General features: G+C 38.0%; 1 protein-coding gene across 3 annotated transcripts in view; it reads left to right on the top strand.

Moving 5' to 3' along the window:
• Positions 1-24,543, top strand: part of RARB (retinoic acid receptor beta) — a 724,031-nt gene that overhangs the window by 261,907 nt on the left and 437,581 nt on the right. For 2 of the 3 annotated variants that reach the window (XM_026006399.2, XM_072726687.1), the window contains exon 4: positions 1,199-1,294. The exons of the other annotated variant lie outside the window; for it this stretch is intronic. The gene's annotated coding sequence lies outside the window, so the exon portion shown is untranslated. The remainder of the gene's footprint in view (positions 1-1,198; positions 1,295-24,543) is intronic. 3 annotated transcript variants of the gene reach the window in all.

The following is a 24,543-nucleotide window of genomic DNA, read 5'->3' as shown; positions in this document are numbered from 1 at the left end:
TGTCCATATCATTACATTCAAGTCTACTTCATTTTCATGTTTTTAAATGTTGCATTGTATCATTTTGTGAAGTTACACACAAATTTATTTAACCAGTCCTTACTGATAAGCCGTTTTTTTAAAAAAATTTTTTTAACATTTTATTTATTCATGAGAGACACACAGAGAGAGGTAGAGACAGAGGCAGAGGGAGAAGCAGGATCCCTGAAAGGAGCCCGATGTGAGACTCGATCCTGGACCCCAAGATCACACCCCGAGCGGAAAGCAGAGGCTCAACTGCTCCAGGCATCCCTAAAAATATTTTTATATAATATTCAATATGGCATACTCCTGACATACTCTTTTGACTCTTTCTGCAGAGTACTTTGCAGTAGAATTGCTAGGTCAAAATACATAATGCAATTTAAATTCCGTGAGAAAATTGCACTTCACCTCCCAAAGTTTATCCCAATATACATTCCTACCAATAGTGTATAAGGGTCTCTGCTTCCCCACATCCTCTTCTACTCTGGATACTTTCAAATTTTTATTATTCTATTACATTCTTTTAGGTGAAAGCCTGTGTCCTCTTGTTTTGATTTGCTTATCTTTAAAATAATTCAAACAAAAGTGTAAACACTCAACAGGACATACAGCTTGAAAACTAGGTCTGTTAGGAACGTGGTACATGTCTATAGTTTTTAATCCAACACATTTGGAGTCAGAATTATTTCAAAATTCAATATTTTTCAGAGCTTGGAAGGTATTATGTATAGATGCAGTGAATCAGTACCACTCCCAACCCAGTCTGGGCCAGGACTCCCTAAGCCAGTCTAGCAGTCCTTCCACAGCAAACTGTATAAATCTCCCCACAAAGTGGACCAAGTAAAGGTAGTAAATATCCTCACATTAGTTTAGGAAAGGCTTTTGCCATCAAATAAATTTGGATTAGGTAAGATCTTGCTCCCAAATGAGTTATAAAAACGAAATTTGGGGGCTCAGAGTGATTTGAATTTCAGAATTGCCATCAAAATATTGTGAGGTTGTGTAAACAACTGCTTCATAAATAGGGAAGGGAAGAGCCTGTGTAGGATGAGTAGACAACACAGAAGTGGAATTCATTACCTGCCTGTGAGGGCAGACCAAAGATACTGAACCCATGCAAAGGTGGCCAAAAGGAGCAGCAGTGGGGTCTGATGGTTTTCCTTTCCTTTCGTAGTTTCCTTTGGGCAGGACTGAGTGCCTGTGCACCCTGGGCCAGTGGCTGATCTCATTGTTCCTAAAGAATCAGTGTGAGGACCTCTGCTAAGATGAGGTGAGTAAATTGAGAGCTCTACAAAGCCTCAGATGCAATGGGCACCATTGGAAGTGTCGTGGAAGGTGACCTTCTCCCTCTGGTAATTCCAGCACCGAATCTTCCTGCATACTTTTCCATAGTTACAAACGAAATGACCCAAAAAGTAAATGTCTTGATTTAGACAAAAATCAGGAAAGACCTCGGTGACTCATGGTCATTGCCTAAATTCCTGCTATCCTTAGCAGGCTTTTAAGAAGTATGCTAATTCAAGAGCCGGTAGATTCACAGAAATCATAAAAGATTTGTGCCTGGTAGAAACCTGTCCTTGAACAAGGGGAGGGATGATGAGAACTGGAAATGGTACAAATCTTTTTTTTTAGTCCATCTTCACGATACTGCTTTCTAGGGATGAAGTAACTTGCCAGGATCACTCAGCTCAATGAATTGAACATTGCTATGATAAAGCAAGTCATAACAACCTGATAAAGACAGTGTCACAAAGAGAAATCTTCTTTTCTGCCATGGTGAATGGCAGATCTGAAATTTAAACCCAGAGCAATCTACCTTAGCCTTTTCTACTAGCTCTTCCTTTCTGCTTCTAATAAACTTTATCTGGTCAATAAGATTCCTCTTGTGAGTTTACTTTGTTTGCTTGGAAATGACTGTGTAAACAGTTGTATCTGGAAAGTTTCTGAAGCTGAATCCAAGTCAGTGATCCATTGCATTGTATTCCAAAGCTATGGGAAGGGGTGGTATGGGCTTTAGTGGGGACATATGTGCCATACATTTGCTATTCATGTGCTGGGTCATCTTTGAGATCCTTTACTATCTCAGGATTCTGTAAAATACACATCTATTTAAAAATAAATCAAAAAGTCTCATTCTGTTGAATATTATTAGCAGGGAAATGCAAATTAATATCATAGTGTAATTATACTGCACACTTACCGGAATGGCTAAAATGAAAAACACAGGTAATATCAAGTTTTAGTTGAGGATATGGAGCCACCAGAACTCCCATACATTGCAAGTAGACATATAAATCGGTACAACCACCCTGGAAATACAAATCGGTAAACCACCTTGGAAAAGGTGTCAGTATTTACTAAACCTGAACATGCATACATCTACTGACCTCTTGATCCTATAGAGAAGTATAAACCTAGTAAAAAGCACTAGCATGTGTACACCAAAACACATGTACACAAAACTCATACTAATGCTATTCCTAATAGCTCAAAACTGGACAACACACAAAGGCCCATTGACATTAGAATGGATAAATAAACTAGGTATATTGGCAACAATGGAATATCATATATGTCAATGAGAATAAACAAAGCACAACTGCATATGACGATATGGGTGAAGTTCACGGATATAAAAGTACAAACTGATTCTAGGGTGTGGATACACATAGGCAAAACGAATCTCTAGCATTCAAAGTTCTGGGAGTGGTTTTCCTGGTAGAGTGAAGGTAATGACTGGAGTTTCTGTTTGTTGGTCCGGTTCTACTTCTTAATCTGAATTGATGGTCCTGTGAGTGGCGAAGATTCATTGAGCTATATATTTAGAATTTGTGTACTTTTCCTTAAGTATGTATAATTGAATAATGTGTTAAAGTACTTTGAAAATTCTTAATGAAGAAAATCATTCTATTTCTCACATTTTTATTCTAAAGGTAAAATTTTTTCATAATTACATTATTTTCAGTATGTTAGAGAATTTTTATTTTGGCTCCCTACAGTTTACACCACATACAAATATCCTGAGTCCCCATAGAGAATCTACACATGCTGGACGTTATTCCTCTCCTACCTAATGAGCTTTAGGATGTGCATCCAGGCTTCTCTGAGACCTACTGTAAAAGAAAAAAAAAATAAAGACAGTAAAAAGATAGTAAAACAAGTGCTTTGATAGCACTTTTAAAAAATTCATAACAGATATAAAAAGAGGTGACAGCTGTTTAGTGTGTACATGCACAAAAAAAACCAAACAACAACAACAACAAAAAAAAGATTTGTGGTGCCATAAAGGGTATCAGTCATATGTTTTGCCAAGTAAGACTGCGCTGCTTCTGACATAATAGTCTTAGTTTCCTCTTTGCCTTTATCTAGTGAATAATGGATTTAGCCGTTTATAGGCCTCAGTACATTTGGAGGGAGAGATTGGAAGAATGTGCTCACCAAATTTGCACTCTGAAATTTCTCTAGTATGTAGATTGAAGCACCTTCTATTAACTGCCTCACAGTTGGGATTGTTTCCCATTCCAGTGTTTTTACTTGTCAGTCTCCCCACCCAGCCCCCATAGGCCACTTGTTCTAAATCATAAATGCACATTTGGTGGTACAAGCATGTCTATTATAAAGCAAATCATACCCACTTTATAAAGTCAGAATCATGAACAGATATCTTCTTTTTTATGCATTATCAGTTTTAACGTAATAGGAAAATTAAAGCATGCATTTCCCAAGTATAGAAATCAAAAGTAATCTAAATGCAAGCCCCAGGTCGATTACACAGTAATATGTGGTAGTATGGCTATTATTAATCCCAGCAGGAAAGCCACCAAGATCACTTCTGCAGTTTACCATGTGTGTCCCAAAATGACAGCAGTGGAAAGATAACCAGATAATAGGGAATGTGAGCCTAGGCAACAACTTGGGAGAATGAGTTCTTGTGATTCACATCAGTGAAAGAGGTGGTTGGTTTCCCATAAAATGGGACTGCATTAAAAAAAAATGGAGACTCTTCCTGATACTCTGTGGTTTATCAAATCTAAACCCCATTTGAGTTTCCTGCAGGATTTACAGTTATGATGTTACAAAGGATGGTTTCTTAGATAAACAAATGCACACTGATGTACTGCTTTGGCAAATTTACTGTTCTATACAAGTAAATTTTCCAGCCAGCTAAAACACATCTTTTAGGCAGCAGGATTTTCTCTTTCTCCTTTTCCTTTTTTTCTTTTTTTTTTTTTTAATGTTGACCATGTCAGTTGAAAAATATTCACATGCATGTTGTAACACTTTCTTGCTTTCTTAAACAGAACTTAGGAACATGACTTTTTCATCACTAAGCCATCATTATAAACATCTACTGTTGAAAGGAGCAATTATACTGTGAATCCTCTGAAAACTCTAAGGGTTGGTGGAGCTATAGCCCTATACCAGATGGCCCCACACTGCATACTTCTTTCTTACGTGGTTTCTGTATTCCTTCTACCTCTTGCTGCTACCTCTTGGTGGTCTTTTTTATCTTACAGATAAATCTTTCTCTTTGTTTTCTAGTTTTCTTCCTCTGGTCTAAGGTGTGAAGGTGTGAGGGTGGGAGGTTTTCTGGGCCAGATGCTGAAGGGCCACACAACATGCCCACTCATAGTTCTTTTGGCTGGGATTCAGTCAAGTGACCTGACTGCAAGGGAATCTGGGTAGTGTAGTCTCAGTCAGTGCCCAGGAAGAGGAGGAGGTTTTGATAGATCTCAGTCTCTGCTAGGATATTTTGGTTTTGTTTCCCTATGTATATATTGTGACATTCACTTTAACAATTGTGAAGCCGTTTTTCTTCTCTGCAGTTTTTACTATGTTCAAATTGTGCAGGGTTTTAAAGTTAAAACTATATATGAGCTAACGTTAATATATATATTACAAACAAGCTGATTTTTAAACTTTGCTAAAACTGGTATCACTTAAAATTAGCTTCACCATGTCAGCAGTATTTCTGCATCTTTTACTTCAGGTATTCTCTGCCAGTTTCCAGGTAGCAACTCCATACGGAATTAATCTTTATATGAAAACAACGAGATATAGAGCAGAGATCCTGGGTGTTGGCACCACCCAGACCATATTTTATCCCTGCATTGCCACACACCAGCGGTAGAATCCTGGATATGACACTTCACTTGATTTACTTTCCTTCCTTCAAGCCCTACCTCAGCCATCCTCTTCACTCAGGAAGCACCAGTTTCTTTCAGTAGCTTCAGCTAATTCCAGTCTGTAGCTTTCCCAGCACTCCCAGAACAGGTTTCGAAGCCATGAGCACCTGTCAGGCAGTGTCCTCTCCTCTGAGATGTGGGTCCTTTCTTTGAGCTTTAAGTTGTGACAGTTCCAACCTCTCCCCTTTGTTTCTCCAGCCTGTGAGTGAAAGCTGATTCCTGTAATTATTATCTGTAATACTTCTGTTCCCCTTTTCCCTTTTTGGAGAATTTTCAGTTTTACCATACCTGGTTAAAAATTCTTGACATTAAATCCTGTTAAGCTACCAGTATTGTTCCTGTCTCCTGCCTGACTCAGAAATTCATGCCAGGACCAATCCCAGAAACAATCCCCTAAAGATGAGATGTAGGGGTGACAGTGCTCATAAATTGACAGTTTATCATGTCTAGGCTAAACATGTGTCAACATGTCTCAGTTTATGGTTTTCATGGTTCCTGCTCCTGATGTGACCTAAAATAACAAACTAGTATATTTGTAAGCATTCCTCAGTTTTCAAAGGGTATTCATTTGTGTTATCTTATTCAGTCTTTGCTTCATATCTCTGAGCAACTTTAAAAATGAGGAGACACAACTTCTGAGTTGTTTGAAATCACTGAGTTGGTAAGTGGAAGAGCCAGCGACTCAAAATCAGATATTTCAGTGCTTTTTTTTTTTGTCTGTAATAAAGCTAACTTTTAGAAATGCTTTAAAAGCACCAACTTCTTCATTAAGAGCAATTTGTGTTTTAAATATTAAGATTTCTTCCAGTGAGAGAATATAGTGCCTGTTGAAATGGTGAAGGGGAAAGATAATCCAAAAAAACTGGCTTAGTTAATTCGTGGAGCTACAGCCTTAGACGGCTATAATTATGTCTTGTTCTAGGAGAGAAATAATTTTTGGCTTTTCCCATTTTAAAAGATATTAAGTTTCAAAATTCAGGAAGAAGGAGTATTTTCTGTATTGTAACAGTTTAAGTTGATCAAGTAGTAAGAATCTGTTCTTAATTACCCAACTCAAATTGAATAATCTCAGTGTTGCCCCAGGTATCAAAATCTCTCATCCTCATTTCTCAGGGAAACAATGAGTTACATTATGTGAAAGACACATAAAGCTCCAAATTTAAGTTTACTTTGACATAAATAGAGTGTGCTCTTACAAATGTGTGCGGATTATGTACATTTTTATGAGTTTGACAGAAAAGAGACAGTGGAATGGGGAGATATTTGTAACATCTTGGCTCTTTTTCCGGCCTGTTGAGTTTTTCCAAAGCTTGGCAGGATTATTTTCATACCAGTTAAACACTTGTATGGCCATGGCAGCAAGAAAGTCTAGAATTCATAACAAATCCATCTTGTTTTTTCAGATGCAAGTAATCAGTCCTAATACTGTTTTGATTTCATTTACTGAGATATGTTTTTGTAAAGCCTTTGGAGGAAAAGTTAGTGGCATAATTTTAGGAAATGCTTCGATTATATTTGAGAGTTAAAACTATATTTAATTTTAGTTGTTAATTACTAGCTGCTATTCTTAAATCCTCTACCACCTTTTTGAAAATAAAAAATGTATATATTTAGGTGTACGACATCATGATTTCATACACACACATAGTGAAATGATTACTACAGTGAAGCTAATTAACATATCATCTCCTCACATAGTTCCTTTTTTGTTCTTATGAGAGCACCTGAAATCTCTTAGCAAATGTCCAGTATTCAGTATAATATTAACAATAATCATCATGCTCTACATTAGATCTGTAGATTTGTTCATCCTTCATAGTGGCAAATTGTACCCTTTGACTAGTATCTCCCTGCTTTTCCCCGATTTCCCTACCCCTTGCAACTACCACTCTACTCCCTGCTTCTCTGCAGTCGACTTTTTCGGATTCTAACTATAAATGTGATCACGCAGTATTTTTCTTTCTGTGCCTGGTTTATTTTACTTAGCATGATGCTCCCTAGTTTCATGTATGTTGTTGCAGATGGCAGGATCTCCTGTTTTGAAAAACGGAGAAATTATATGTGTATAATCATGTGGGTACACACACACACACACACACACACACACACACACACACACACCAATCAATTTTTTTAACTAGTTCTCTTATCAAGGGCACTCAAGTTCTTTCCATATCTTGGCTATTGAGAATAATAGCAATGGACATAAGAATGCAGATATCTCTTTGAGGTACTGATTTCATTTCCTTTGAATATATACCCAGAGACGGTTTATTGGATCATACATTAATTCTATTTTTAGTTTTTTGAGAAATTCCATACTGTTTTCTATAACGTCTGTACCAATTTACATTCCTACCACCTGTATACATGGGTTCCCTTTCCTCCATATCCTTGCCAACACTTTTTTTTTTTAAATAATAGTCATCTAAACAGATGTCAGGTGGTATCTTATTGTGGTTTTGATTTACATATCCCTGATCACTATTAGTAAATATCTATTTTAATCACCAAAATAGTGTTGACACCTACAGATGTATTTGTCATTGTGCATGTGGAAGTGCCCTGCTGCCTATCAAACTGCTTTCTTATCCTTTCTGAAATGCCACACTCTTTCCTAGGGAATCATGCAAAAGAAACTCACAGCTCAATAATATGTTTTGCAGTTTGAGCTCCCTAAGTGAAATTATCTCTGTTTCCACCAAATTTTATACTCATTTTCTTTCCTTTCACTCCAAGAACAAATGAAACCTTTGAGTTGGATGTGGTTTAATAACATGCATCTGCTTTGGTGTGGTTTTCTGGTTTGGAGTATCGTATACACCCCAATACCAATGCCTTTGTGTTAGACTATAAACTCTTAGGGGGCAGGAGTCTTTTTTTCTCCATTTATAACCTAGCCTGGCACTCCACAGATATTAGGCAGCTGTTCAGTGTTTTGATGATGATAATGATTTTAAATAAAAGGGAAATCAGCCTCTTAGAGAAGTTCACAGTTATTTGGTGATCTTAAACCAAAATAAATAACTGAGCCCAGACATGGTTCTAAGCTGGAAGTTAGTCATCCTTTTGGTTTACATATGGCTGGTGAAAGACTCCACCACAAACAGGGGCCACATGGTAAGTCTTGCTATTTAAATCAGGGTCCATAGGCCAGTAGCCTCCACATCTTTAACTTAGAAGTTGTTGAAATGCAGATTCTTGGGCCTCAATTTAGACCCTCTGAATTATTCTTCATTTATGTGATCCCCAGGTGATTTGCATACACTGAAAATTTTGAGAAGTATTGATGTTAGAAGATATGTTGATCTATTAACTGATTTACAGTTTAGTATAAGCATCAATTAAGTATCCTATTTGAAAACATAATCCATTTGAACTATTACACTACACTAGTAACAAAATTTCTCGAGAATCTTAGAAGATAACTTAAATATTTACTTTAATATAAAAATTAAAGAGACATTTTCTTACATACTAGGTTTTGTTTTGTTCTGAGAGAGAGGGAGAGAGTAGGGAGGAGAAGCAGAAGGAGTCAGAGAGAGAGAATCCCAATCAGACTCCCTGCTGAGCACAGAACCCCATGTAGGGCTCTATCTCATGACCCTGAGATCATGACCTAAGCTGAAATCAAGTGTAGAACACTTAACCAACTGAGCCTCCTAGGCATTCCTGTATACTAATTTTTCTTTCTATCTGTATTATGGTGTATTAAAAAAATAATATTTCCTTCCAAAAATTAATGGACTAATAGTTTTTCTTTTTTTTTTTTTTTTGACTAATAGTTTTTCTAACCCTGGTCCATAGGAAATTAATGTTCAGTGTACTTTTTTTTTTCATGCAGAGTCCTATCAGCCTCGTGATATAAAAATTACAGGGACTGTAAAGTATCCTGTGTTCTTTTCAGATATATCCTCAATGTTTTTTTCTGGGTTTTTTCTATTTATCTAGTAAATACCTATTTTTTGTGGTGTTCTGATAGATAATCAGCATCACTAAAAGCCAGTATTTTTTCTTGTGTCTTTGTCTTGACTTGCCATTTATTTTAAAACACATCCTGTTATAAAGTGATCTGTCTTTTTGTTTATTTTTGTTCTGATCTTTTTCTTCTTATTTCCTTTCCTCACTGATAATTTCCTTGCTTTTGCTCCTTTGTATTTGCATTATCTGACCTGACACAGACTGGTGCCAGTGCTTGCAATTAGCTTCTTTCTGTGTTCCCTTCAGGAATTCTTTTTGGACTTGGGCACATTCTGTTCCCCATTTCTCTTGGGAGACTGATAAGGAAATTAAATTACTGCTGCTGTGATGCATTTCTAGCAACACTGTAAATTTCCTAAAAGCCTAAATTTTCATACAGCATTTATTTTGACAACCCTAAGACCCATCCTTTCTTAATTTAACAATAAATGTCCAGTGAAAATATTTTTGGCTTGTTTTCTTATTTGGAGAATAAAGTCATCTTTCAAATACAAGGGCTAAAAAAAAGGTAATTACTCTATTTAGTAGAAAGAGAATAACTTGCATTATTCTTTTTGTACAACTTCCTGGTTATAATTGAGCTGACATTTAATTCTTCAAATTCTGGTAATCTCTACCCAGTGCTAGTTTCAAGTCCTTGGAACTTTCTCAACTAGAGAAAGTTGTGGACCCAAGGTTTCACAGGTAATCGTCTTGCCACCCAGCTGGCATGTAGACTCTGGATTTAGGAAAGACTTTGGAATTAAACAGTGGTAAGTAGAACTCTGGCTGGAAAGTTTCCCAGCAATAAATAATGGACACCAAGCAGGAAGAATGGTCCCTGAGCGGACAACAGGAAAGCTCGGTTGCATTGGCAGTACCCATTCTTCCTTGGAAGGCAGAGGCTGAGAGCATGTGTGTACAGAACTGTGAGAATAAAAAGGCCTGTTCTATTCCCCTGGAAATGATTGGTATCATTCCTGGATTTGTGTATGGAAGCATTTGTGAATTAACCAAAAAGTTCAAGTGATTTGAAGATGGTATATAAAAAAACATGCCTTGTCAGCCTAGACCCCTGATTAACTAGTTTGGTTTCTTGGGTGTTTGAAGGTATGCACTTTGTATCATCATTATGTGTAAAAGGAAGCATGGGGTGAGGTAGGTAATAATATGTTTAAGCCAGTTGTGTTTCAGGTCTGTCCTTTTGCACCCACTCCATCTCTGTGTAGCTGGGAGAAGTAAAAAGTATTCCCCTTCATGAAACTTCTGCTTCATCTGGATCAGGATAGCTCGTGGTGAAATCCCTTTCACTAAAGAAGTCCCATGGGCCCAAACTGACTAGCTGGAATTATTATCAGTTTGTGTAGATTCTATTACCAAGCTACTCTACTTGCAAATAACTGAGAGTTTTAACTACTTTGGAAATGTTCTAAAAGTATTTTTGAGTTAAAATACTTGGTCTGGCAGAGGTAAAAATGATCAAGCCTGTTTTAAAGGGATTTTACTTTGTGTTCTGGAGTGACTCTCTAAGATTGTATTTCACTGATTCTAAAATATATTCCCCTCTCCACCTCACATCCACATTTTAGTATCCCTAAAATCAGGATTCAGCTTATACTTTATGGCATCTTGATGGTATTGTTGGCAGCCGCCATACCATAATTGCCATTCTTTGCATGTATGACCATGATTGCTCTTTCTTAATTGCATGACCAGACAACCATAATGTCTTGACATTTAAGATAGCCATTCAAGGGCCATTTGATGAAGGTGGGTTAGATTATTGACACCTGGTAAGATCAAAAAAGCTCTAGCATGAAAACCTGCCAACTCGTTGACAGTTTAGAGATAATAGTGGACCACTCTTTGAAGAAGTACTCCTCTCGGTATGCTGGGTGGCTCAGCGGTTGGGTGTCTGCCTTCAACTCAGGGCATGATCCCAGAGTTCTGGGATCGAGTTCCGCATCGGGCTTCCTGCATGGAGACTGCTTCTCCCTCTGCCTGTGTCTCTACCTCTCTCTCTGTGTCTCTCATGAATAAATAAATAAAATCTTAAAAAAAAAGCACCCCTCTCTTTCAGAAATGCATAGTTATCAAATACTGAATTGAAAAGTGACTTGTATGAGTTGGACTCTTGAGTATAAAGACATATTAGGAGTACCTTAGCCAGTACAGGTTTCCCTTGTTTATGCATAAGAATGACATGTGCTAAAAATATGTGCTAAATCTGAAAAAAGCAACATCAAGGAGTATCAAATAAAAAACAAGTGGTAAGAAAGTCTCTTATAACCATTTAATTCACAGTACTTTTGTTTGGTTTTTAGTAGTACGTAAAAAACAATGTGCTTTTACTGCGAATGGCTTTTTAAGTCTATAAAACTCAGTTGTTAGAAAGGAGCAGATAATACCTTGGTCAGTGTGTACACATGTGCAAAGATGATTACTTAATTGTGCTGAATCTAGATGCAGAAGCCGGTGTTTCCTACTGTGCTTGGAATTCTTCAATCTTTCATTTTTGAAGATAATCATTTCTCTTTAAGGGGAGTGCAGATTCTCTCCTACATTGAGAAGTTCAAGAAGTAATTCTCTTTTTCCTCTAAGAACCTGTTATTTAAGACCATCTGTGTATCTTATTGATTGAGTTTACTTGCTCCATTAGTTGAGATTTTCTTGGTTGCAAGTTAACAGAGTTACTGAAGAGGAGCACAGAGCATCTGAGAGAACCCAAGGCCCAAGATGTAGCAGAGTCAGAAATTGAGTACTTTAGCAACCCAGAAGCCCCCTCTTCATTTACAAGTAAATGAGTATTTTAACTAGTTTGAAGATGTACATCCTTGAGTTTAAATGTTTGTTTTAGCACAGGTAAGGGTAATCATTTTGTCTGACTTTTATGGCAGTTATAACCTACATGATCCTCATGTATATCAAACAGGAGAGTCTCATTAATTTGTAAATGAGCAAGAGTCAAGAATGCAGGAGGTAAAAGAAGTGAAGCCAAGCACCTGTTAGACAATGCTAGGTCTACTTATATACTTTCAGTCCAAGAATAGAAGCCTGTGATATTGCTTGACTTTATAGTATGTGGCCCCCTACGCCCCCAAAAAGGTAACAGTACAACTTATTTTAACAGAAAGCAGAAACTACTGATGTGATGAGCAGGTTGTTTTATATGGATTGTGCAGGGGAATGTGAAGTTACCAGTGACTTTGTCAACCCAACAAGATCTTTATGTTACTTGTTAATTAACTCTCTTCTCTGATTTCTCTCAGACAACCAAAGCCCTTCTTTAAATCTAAATAACAGTATCTTTTGATAAATAGAAAGATCTCTGAAGATACACTTTGCCTTTTATTGCTCCATTATCCTGGATGATTTGTGGCATCTGAATAAGTCATCAGTCAATAATCCTGGGTTGACAGTAGTCCTGTCAACGCAGGAATGACATGCTTGTTTGAATTCTCCTCTTCTCTATTTTAAAGTGAAAATATTGGAAGATAGAAAAGGACCAGTCAAATATAATGAATTTTTTTATATTAAATAAGAGCAATTTTGCAGGTTGTTTCATTACATCTGTGGGCTCACTAAGGATACACTCACCAGGAATCTTATATTGGCATTTCCTAATTTATAAATTATGGTGTTTTAACGGTGAGTCATCTCATTCAGTCGATCAACTTGTATTTATTGAGTGCCTATAATGTGCCAAGCACTGGGACTAGAGCAGGGAACAAGACAGATGCAGGATACTTTCTGTCCTGTGGTGTAGCAGAGAAAACAAACTCTCCAACTAGTAACTGCAGTCAAATGTAATAAGCCCACATAGTAAGTATTTTTGAGGGTGTGTAATGGGAATGGGTAACCCAACATAAGAGTCTAGGAAAACCTCCCCCTGAAAAAAAAACAGCATTTACATTGAGAACTGGAAACTAGGTAAAAGCCAGGGGTGTGAAATAAGGGTGTTTCAGGCAAACGGAGTGGCAAGTGCAAATGTCCAAAAGAGGGAGGAGGAAACATTGTATTTGGAAGAAGAGAGATTTCATGGGTTAAGTGAAAAAGTGTTCATTTCAGATTTTTAAGGGATTTTAAAGGTCTTTTAAGGAGTTTAAACTGTAACCTAAGGCCAAAGGGAAGCCAATATAGAGTTTCCAGCATAGCTGAAGCCCAGAGAATAGGTTGGGTAAGGAAGTGGACCAGACAAGAAGGAAGAGAGACCAGTTATGATACTGGGGTGGAGTTATAAGTAGATGGAGTTAAAACAGAATCAATTATATGGGCATGAGGGAGAAGAAAGTCAAGCTTAGCTTTCAGGGTTTCATGGTAGCAACTGGATCAATATTGGAATTAGTCAGTAGGGGGAAAAAAGCAAAATAATTGCATTTTTACCTTTTTAAAAAAAATCTTACTAAAATGAATTACTATTATCTGTTCAGAATAACAAAAAATAGTTGAGAGGAAGAGACCCAGCCCACTGATGTCCAACTTCCTTTGTAAAGAAGAAATACATAATTCACACTGAGCATTCAGCAGTGCAAGAGAAGGGGCAAACATGATTCATAGTGTTCATAAGTGAAATGAAACCCTCTGTTTGGAGAAGCCCCATTCTGGCTGATACTGAGGCCAAAGAGGAATTTCTCTAATAAATCTTTCTTGAAAGACATCATATAATGTCACGAACAACATCTTCATCAGAAACCGTGATAGCCTTCATCAGCTCCTTCCTATATGGTCCCTCAGTATAGACCAGTGCACCTGCCATGGCAAAAGTAATTGAAAATCCATGCTGTGAAAAAAGAGAATACTTCCATCAGATTTAACCTCACACGGTTCTGATTGTCACTCTCTGATGATCTGCCATCAATCCTGGGGGTGGAATGTGGAGTACCTTTTTCTCACTTTGTGAGGTCCCTGAACTTTTATTAAAAAAGAGTAAATATACATTCTGTATAATTGTTTTGAATGTCAAAACAGGAAAGAGGCTGTTTCTGAGAAGTAGACAGACCTAGGTTTGGGGGAGTCCTCCAAAGTACATTTTCTCTCAACTAAGTTTTTGAAAGACATTACTGGATCAGTAATGAATATAAGGTATATTCTTAGAGAGGTACATGGAGAACAGCTGCTCTATTTTGTCAGCAAGTGCTAAGCCATGTGCTTCTTTAGTCAAGCTGGGGGTAGAATTAATACCCTCCTGTGGAAGTCAGGGTGTTTAACAATGAGATATGCCTCAGTATGAAGGTACCTGGTTTTGCTTAGCTATGAGCCATTCGAGTAGTCCCAGGCAACCCAAGATCCTCCCCAGAAAGTCATTCTGAGTCCATTATAACACAGACAGATGGGAAATGGAAGTCCCAGAGTTCCTAGTTTTAAGGTACAACTTTAATCTTTATTTCAGAAAAATTTTAAAGCAGCTGTAACCAAATGCCCACTTTGGTCATAAAAATAAAAATCTCAGCAAATAGAGTATCCAGAGAATAGCAAGCTTTGAGCAATGTCATTCCTAGTATACACTGAAAAAAATTATAATGCAATTTTTAAATTATCCATTAAATTTTTTTTACCAATATCCCAGCTTCTTTAAGCATAGGAATAGTAAATCTGTATTTTTGTTGCTGTTGTTACTAAAGGAGAATATGAATAGTTCTAGAATGTAGTCTTACTACCATTAGATTTCAGTGTTATAACTGAATTAGTCTATTGCTAGCACTACCTTCAGTTCGAAGTTGATTGAACAAAAGTGTTGGCTCTGCTAAAAGAACATCTAGTAAGTATGAGGAGGAGGTGGCTGTTGAGGTTAGTAATTAAGAGAATGCACTTTTTAAAAAGATTTTTGTTTATTTATGCATGAAAGATACAGAGAGAGAGAGGCAGAGACAAAGGCAGAGGGAGAAGCAGGCTGCCTGCAAGGAGCCTAATGTGGGACTCGATCCCCGGCCCTGGGATCATACCCTGAGCCAAAGGCAGACGCTCAACTGCTGAACCACCCAGGCATCCCAAGAGAATACACTTTGAAATTATGTTTCCTGGATCCTAATCCATGCTCTTCCATTGATCTTGGCAAATTACTTAACTTTTTGTGTCATTTTTCTCAGCTATAAGATAAATATAATAGTATATACTTCGTGAGTGTATTGTAAGGAGAAAACAAAATAATACATGTAAGAGATCTTAGATACCCTTGGATATAGACGATACTCCATAAACATTGACTGTTGTTACAGGTCTTAGTTGAACTATATGCACTGACCCATTCCATCTGTATCACAAATGCAGACCGTCGGACATGAGGCAAGCTAGATGAATGGGTATCATTCAACCCAGCTCTTCTAGTGAGGCAGTGATCACAAGGATATGTGCTCTCCTGCCAAAAGTAAGGGGGCTATCTTCATATTTGAAGACCTGCTTATTCGCTCAGATATAGCAAGTAACTACCATATTCAGATGCACTTTTTACTGGAACTTTAGATGCCTATTAGCTGGTACCTGTATTTTATCATTAAAAAGTACATGAACATTTGCATTTTTAAAAAAAAAAAGAATCTGATAAGTACATAAATGAGTTAACAGGAGAGATTTGCACAATGTGAAGGCTGGATCAGAGCTGGAGGAAAGGAAAAGTGATGGTCTGAATACAGCACAAAGAATTTTAGACCCCTCCCCAGTTTGGGGCACACAGTTTTAGAATTTATTTCATCACAAAACCTGGTATGCCTACCTTGGGTGTACAAGAAAGAAAAAACAGAAATGGGTGTAAGAAAAGTGGAGGGCTTGTGCTCTGAAATCATCCAGGGATTCTTAATGCCTATAGCAGAGGTTGCAAACTCAAATGACCAGAGGAACCGGAGAGATAACATAAAGAAAGAGGCGAGGCATATGTAAGATGATAAATCGCAGTGGACACTCCCACTCAGTGCTGGAAAATAATAGAGAGTAGTGTGACTGTGAAGACCTGGAGATTATGTGCTCCTTTTATTTTTATTCTTTTTTTTTCTTTTTAAGAGAGAGAGAGAGTGTGTGAGCAGGAGGAGGAGCAGAAGAGAGAGAATTCCAAGCAGGCTCCATGCCCAGCACAGAGCTGATGCAGGGCTCAATCTCATGACTCCAAGATCACAACCTGAGCCAAAATCAAGAGTTACACTTAACCAACTGAGCCACCCAGGCTCCCCTTATGTGTTCCTTTTAAAAGATAGCTACTTCTCAGATCCAACTGATTGTTGGTGAAGGTAGATGGAGTAAGGCCACATCTTCCAATTTGTCAGGAAACAGTGTTCTAATATTTTCAGTAACTATTTTAAAATATTATCAGCTAATTGAAATCTAAGGCACTGTGTGGGTCAACATTATAGGCCAAAGAAAATACATCTGTCTGCATACTTGAATATGGTTTCTTGAACAGGTAGCTTACCTGCTTCACATTGGATGCGAGTTACATATGTTACCTAAAACCTTTTCCAAAATTTCTCAGTTGAAAACCCATCCCGTTGGTAAGGTGCCCTCACAGAATTGGAAGAAATGGTTAAAGACCTAGCATGTTTTATGACGATAAATGATCTAGGAGACATTATAAGCAATATGGGCCTTCCTGTCTTGAAGATTTGGATCAGAGGTTCATAAATTGTTGACCTTTGGCCTTCACTCAAAGCTTTACCAAAATTTAGCCACACCCAATGATTTGCTTATTGTCTCTGGCAGCTTTCCCATGGTTATGGGAGAATTGAGTAGTTGCCACAGAGACCCTATGGCCTACACAGTATAAAACATTTATCATCAGGCCCTTTTCAGAAAAAGTTGGCTCACCACTCATCCAAATAAACACATCAACCAAAAATGGTTGTATAATCCCAAAAGTACTATAGGAGAAGTACATATATAGGAATTCATGCACGTGTGTAAAATGCTGGAACAGCCTGAAAGATGGGGAGGGATCATTCCTTCTTGGAGGTGGTGTGGAAGGCTACACTGGAAAGGTAATATTTGACTTAAGTCTTGAAGGACAGGACAAGAGTTCCTCAAGTGCCGAAGGTAGAACTTTCAGCTATGACATGTTTAAATCACAGCTAATGATTTAAGCTTGTGGAAGAGAGGAGGCAAAAGAGGGCTTAACACTCCCAGGAATATATCAGGGAAGCAAAAAAGAACTTTGCTCACATCCCTTTCAGCTCTCATACTCTCTAGGTCTTTACTTCAGTTTATTTAATGAATAACTCCTTGTAGTCAACTTTAATAGTTGAAAAGTAACCAAGCATAACAGGACTAATCAAAGTGTGAACTATCCAGTAAAGATAGACAATGAATATGGTCCATTGGAAAAAAGTCTTACCACACCAATCTAATTTTTTTTTTTTTTCAGGGAACAATGTTGAAAACAGTGGACCTTTGATTTTTGGCTTACTGAGATACTAGAATCCAATCTGTGAAATGATTGTGGATTCATTCTTCCTACAGATACTATTCTTCCTACAGATACTATTCAACAAATATATTCTTAGAAGAGTGGTAGTGTGAATTTTGTATTTTAATACTCAGCAGTAATGTATACATAGTGTTTAGAAAATACTGAATTAGGGATCCCTGGGTGGCGCAGCGGTTTGGCGCCTGCCTTTGGCCCAGGGCGCGATCCTGGAGACCCAGGATCGAATCCCACGTCAGGCTCCCGGTGCATGGAGCCTGCTTCTCCCTCTGCCTGTGTCTCTGCCTCTCTCTCGCTCTCTGTGTGACTATCATAAATAAATAAATAAAATTTAAAAAAAAATAAAGTCTTTAGAAAATACTGAATTAGTAGGCAAGCTATTCAAAATCATTTACATTTATTCATTTCCTAATCATTCCTCAAACTTTGTCTAGTGAACATTCCAGAATTACAATTTGATAAGAGAGCCAGGAATAAGAGAGCCCTAGAAGTCTGGAGGCCATTGGTGGTTGGTCATGATCTTTGGAGGTTTATATCCCAGAGAGCACTTATTCTTTAATGTTCTTGCTCTTACATTTGGTTAAGCCCTCAAACAAGCAGTAGTGTGCCCGGCAAATGCATGTCTCATTCTGATTCAGCATGAAACTTTCTTACATTTGTTTGAAGGCTCTCCAATGTTTAGTCAATGCATTAGCTAGAATAATGGTAATTATTACAACAGAGCAGCCCCAAATGCAAATAACACAGATCAATTTCAACATAAAATCTCACACTACATTCCTTTAGGAGATGCCATGTCTTTGCAAAGCTGGTTTTTTATAAATTGTGATTTTTAAAAGCAAGGATTGAGCGAAAGTCAGTGTTGAATAGGAAATGAGGCTGATGGTATTTGAAAAGTACAAAGTTCAACATAAATCCCATCAGTAATTATGATTAGGTAAGAACAAGATTATTTCTTGACTTCCATGTATTATTTTTTTCAAATGACCAGTAGATTCATTAGGATATGAGTATTTTTCTTTTAACCTAATTACTTTTAAATGAAATTTATTTAGGATATTCTTTTTTTTTTTTGGCCTGGGGCACTGTGAAAAGATTACTTAGACATAGAGTGCCATGAACTGTGAGGTTTTGGAACCTCTCTTCTGAGGCATTTTGGCAGGTGAAATGCAGAGGTTAAAGCCCGCTTACAGGTGTGTCTGTGCTGACGCTTAAGGCAAGGGAAGGGAGGGCAAGAGATGTCCACTCTCTTGAAGGTTTCCACCGGGTACTCTCATATCACTTTACTCATATTAGATTAGTGATGTCTTAAATGATCATAAACAATGGCAGGCTGGGGAATGTAACATGGCCAGCTGACATGATCCAGGCAGCTACTTTAGAGGGGAGAATGAATTTTGGTGGACAGCTAAGTCTTCGTACAGTTCACTCCTCTAGCCACATATAGAATAGTCTCACTTTTCTTAAGGAAAAAAAAAAAAAAACAATAGCCAGAGCCCTTGATACTGTGATTTATATTAAATATATATTTGTTCTTCATCCCATTTTTGGCACACATCTCCTAATACCCTTGGAATTTCCTAAGTGATGAAAACAACAAAGGTGTCTTTTGTTATGTTAATGGTTTTGGACCACATGTAAGGTATAAGGCTGGTTGCCAGGGGAAATAACCAGGAGATTAGAGGGTTGGAGCTTTTATACCCACCCCCTAGGCCTCTGGGGAGGGTAGAGCGGTTGCAGGCTGAATCACTTGCCAATGACCAATGATATCATCAATCATGCCTGTATAATAATGCCTCCATAAAAACCCCAAGGACTGGGTTTGGAGACCTTCTGGATTAGTGGATACATAGAGATTTGGGGAGAGTGGTGCACTTGAGCAGTTCAAGGAAGCTCTATGTCTTTTCTCTGTACCTTGCTCTATGTATCTCTTCACCTGGCCATTCCTAAGTTGTATCTTTTATAATAAACTGATGATCTAGTAAGCAAAATGTTTCCTGAGTTCTGTAAGCCACTCTAGCAAATTAAACCCAAAGAGAGGGCCATTGGAACCTCCAATCTATAGCCAGTTGGCCAGAAACACAGATGGTAGCTTGCACTTGGGTCAGGTGCCTAAAGGTGGAGAAACAGTTTTTTGAAATCTGATGCTATCTTGTGTACGTAGTGTCAGAATGGAAGTAAATAATGGGATTCTTAAATGGTGTTGGAGAATTTCTTAATAGTGTGTGTGGGGGGGTAATCCCCTGTTGACCAACAAGAGACAAGAGTGCAGACTGAAAAATAAAATGTGTACACTTATTTTGAGGTCTTAGGGATTGGCAGTTGGGAGACACAGAGTGGACCAAAATCGACGAATGCGTCAGAGAGACAAAGGAGTTTAGGGTTATTTAAAGAGATAAGAGGGAATTTATGTAAGTTGTTTTGAACGAAATGTGAGTGGTGCTAGTATAGCTGCAGTGAGGCTGATCTATACATGATTGGTTGCTAGGGCTATTACTAGGCAGAAAGCCCATTTATGTCCATTTTAACATGCAGCAGGTGCCTTGGCTTTCGACTGAGTTCAGCATCGATTCCAAGAATCTGAGACAAGAAACGAACATAAGTCCCACTTCCACCATGACCTTGTGACTCCATTTTAAAATGACTCTTTTAGCCATGCTTACTCTATTTGGAATCTTCTTTCACACCCCTCACTGCCCACATACCTCCATTGGAACTGGGTATTCTGAACCCTTGTAAGTCCCCAGCCAGTTATGGCATCGAGCTCAAATCCAGAATGTCTGATAACATTCAGTTGTTTTCATCAGGTTTCGTGTTGGCTCCTCCTGTTCTGCGCATTTAAATAATAATAAAAAAAAAGTTGTCTACACAGAACCCTCCCCCCCACCCACACACACATATAAGACACACAACACAGTGGTGCCTCGAGGACAGTATAATGCATTAACAAAATTGTCATTTAGCTAAAGAAAGAATTGGTGGGTAGTAGTAATGGAGTTCTCTTACACAGGAATTGGGGATACACTTGGACCTGGCAGGAGAGGGGTGGTGAGGGATGGTGGTAATTGGAGGATTAGTGTGTTTCTACTTCCTGGGCAAAACTCTCTTGTCCACTATTTTCTGTGGCCTCTGGCTCCATCCACTGACAGGTTGTTTTGTTTTGTTTTTTCCCCCCATTATCTGCCATTGTTTTCTCTTACGTGGACATTGGGACATCTGTTTCATAATCCTGTTTCATAATCCAGTTTCTGCTTGTGTCACTTTGGAGGAAAACATCCATCTAGGGCCTGAATCATCATGGGCTTTCTTGCAGATGAGTTCTGTGATTTCTTTGGCAATATAATTTCCTCAAAATCATAGTAGCCTTCTCACCTATTTATGCCCAGGATCTTCTCATGCCAGTAACTATACCCAGTGTTCTGTGCTAGGCACACTTCCCCCCTTTCTTTGTTACCTTGCTCTAACCATTTCTCTCACATTGATGGTGGTTCTTCTGAGGCCACTGAAACGTTAGACTTTGGTGGGAAATCCACAGCTGTTTACCCCTTTCCAGTCATGTCAATCCAGCACCTAGCTGCTGAACTACTTCCTCCCCTCACATTTGTGCTGGCAAACCAGCAACTTCTCTGAGCTCATCTCTTTCTTGTAACATTTTTTGGCAAATGGAAGCACCAACATTCACTAAAACTCTGGCTCTTTTAAATGACTCTTCTACATTTAGGGGTTTAGTCTTTGTAAATCCATCTATTCAACCCCATCATCTAGGATTTTTTTTTTTAAATCTCTCTGCCTTCAGTGATATTGATTTAATTTTAAGGTGGTTGCTTTACATGACTACTCAAGAGGCTTGCTTCCTGTGGCTTTCTCTGGAACTTCCCAAAAAGGCAGTAGCAGACATCTTCTCATAACTTCTTGACCAGATATCTCAGTCCTGAACTAATTAGTACCAAGTATAACTTGGAATAATCAGGAATAACATCCTTTAGTAGAAGTAAATTCTTCAAACTACATAACCAGTACTCAAGTAGGGACGAGTGGAATGAGTATTGAAGACCTGAGCCAAGCAGGGACGAGTGGAATGAGTGTTGAAGACCTGAGTCAAGCAGGGACTAGTGGAATGAGTATTGAAGACCTGAGTCCATCACAGTGTCCACTACACAGGACTTGCAATTGCTGACAGAGCCTAGTATGGTCAGCATAATGGGCTAAACTGCCTTTCAAAGGCTTTCCTAACTCCAGACCTCTGACTATTTAGCAATGAAATTTTTGGAAAGCTAGAGAATATAAATATAATTAAGCTTTCCTTTCTTTCTCAAATATATTTATGGCCACCCCTTTTAAGTCAATATACTAAGCTTCTTTCAGTGGTTTTGGTAGGCAAGTATATTAAACTGTTGAGTAGAAGACAAACTTTAAGATGCTAGTAAAAATGGGCAGCAAAATAATCTGTAGCCTCTGGTGATATTAGCATTTGTAGGAGGCTTCCTTTAATTTGCTTACCTTTCAATTTTTCTTTAATAATCATTATTCTTTTTATCATGAAAAGTACACTGAGAAAATTAATAGATATTGGAGCCTGAACTAGGAATTTTATGTAATGTACATGAGAGTCCCTCTTTACTACCTTTATGGGCATAATAGACCTGGGAATTAAAATCAACTTGTAGAATTTTTTTTTTAATTTTGGAAGCAAAATGAACTGCTTCAGTAATTTTTTCTAAATATTTCACCCAATCTCACTCTCTTCCTCCCTGTGTACTGATTAAGCATATTTACTCAAACGCAGTTTTGAAGTTTTGACCTAGAGACAAATTTAAGTAGAGGTATGCTTTGTCTTTTCACTTGATTGATGTTTCTTATTTATAGCTCATCAGTTTTTTTTGTCATCTTTTTGTAGTCAGCCCACCTGTAGCTGTCTGTGTATGAACCAGGGACCATTCCATTGTGTCACATTGGTCTGTGTTCCTTACATATTTTCTAAATAGATTGATCTTTCTAGATTTCTTCTTTGAAATACATTATTCATTTGGCTAACATAGCCAAAGGTACATAACCTTAATGGGAATTTTGGTACTACTGACTTACATGTTGAGCTTAATTGTTTAGCTTTTAGTAATGGATGAAAATCCCTGACTATGGTCATGCAGCTTACTACTGGCTTCCACATGTAGATCCAAATAAGAAAAATCAGGAATTAAAGAAAGCAATAAAAATGTGCTAATATTTCATGATTGTTGGATGATTAGGACAGCTGAGATTTAGAATCAGAGGTCTCCAAAGATCGTGTCCATTCTCTTTTAGATAAATGTACCTAATATGCATATCTACCTAGACACACGTTGTGTTTCAAGTGAATAAGCAGATGAGGAAGAAACAAAAGAATAGATGAGGTTTACTTTTAGGGCATCTGAAATGAAGAGGAGGTAATCAGTGGAGCAGAGCAGAGATTTGGCAGTTAATACTTTCACGTATTCACTCAACATATATTTATTGTCTGCCAGGAAGAATCTTCTGGTAGGCAGCTCATATTCTCTGGGGAGCAAATCAGACCAGCCTCTGTTCTCAGGAGAAGTGATCTTGTGAGAAGATAGAGCAAAAGCAAATAAAGTTACACAAAATTAGAGCATATCTTAAATGTCCAGAAAGGAAAGAACTAGATTATGTGAGAGAGTAACAGGAGAGAACAAAAATGGCTATGCAGTTGGGTGGGCAGGAAAGATCTCTCTTAATAGGGGCCATTTAAGCAGTATCAAGAGATTCAGATATATAAAAACAATGGGAAAAGAAGACCCGATAAATTTCATACTCCAAAAATAGAACTGAATCTTCGGCATAGTTAGCGTTTTAAGCAAATTTCACTCCTTTTGTCTTTGACATTGTCAGCATGGAAACTTCTCTTCAAACTTTGGTTAATAATATCTCCACAAGCCAATACATAGACATCAGCACCTCAGCTCTGGAAAACATCTTGATTGAGTTTTGAAATGGATGGCTTTTGCGTTCAATTTTTAGGTGACTTTTTCCGGGAAGGAAACCCAGATTTTGAGGGAACTTCTCAGGTTCCCCTAAACTCCAATGAGAAATGAACTCTGTATAAATGGTTCCATTCTCAGTAGATTCACTGCCGGTTGGAAATGTAGTTGAGTACATAGAGTTTTATTATAATATTTGCTGCTCTGGTGTGTGTGATATATTGAAGTGTTGGCTTCTTTGCCTTTTTTTCATTAAAAACATCATAAAACATTTAGGGGTCTGTGCAGAAATTGCTGTGACCTCTATTTATAATTGAAGAAAGTAATGTTTTCTTTAAAATATTACTAGAGAGCAGTATTCCTGACCACAAGACCTGAAGTCTGCTAACCAGATTTGTGCAGATTTTCATCCTCTGGTGTGTAATTACTAAAATGACGAGAAAGTAAGACCGCTGGCAAGGGAAAGAAATCTGGTAGGCACGATGATTTGAAACAAGCCTATAGAAGCTAGGTTTTATGTTTTGCTTTAGTATTTTTGTTGTTCCAGTGAAAGCTCTTTCTCTTTTTTTACGGTTGCTGTTGCCCAACTAGCATGGTACCTTTGTATGGTTCTTAAAGCCAGGGATCTGGCCTCCAGCTTGAACTTCTCCATCCTACTGCATCTCCAACCTTAGTATGCACACATATCCCCTGGGGATCTTGCTAGAAGCAGATTTGGATTCAGTGGCGCTGGAGTGGGAGTGAACACTGCATTTCCAACCAGATGATTCAGTCGTGTTGTCCTCAGGCCACACTTGAGTATCGAAGCTCTAAGTGCTGACTCATGTTTCCTGAAAGGTAAACTACATCATCTGTCATTTCAACACGCTTTACAGCCTTTCTCATTTTTTTCCATGTTCTGGGATAGTGTCTTGTGGATAACTTGCCAAGATTGCTTGGTTGAGTTACTCAGCAGTTGCTTCTTTCATCTGAATTAGTCCTAAAGCAACTACAAGGT

This window comes from Vulpes vulpes, chromosome 11 (assembly GCF_048418805.1).
Source record: "Vulpes vulpes isolate BD-2025 chromosome 11, VulVul3, whole genome shotgun sequence".
NCBI classification, from domain to species: Eukaryota; Metazoa; Chordata; class Mammalia; order Carnivora; family Canidae; genus Vulpes; species Vulpes vulpes.
Note: the sequence above shows the minus strand (reverse complement) of the source record. Positions and strands in the feature narration are given on the sequence as shown.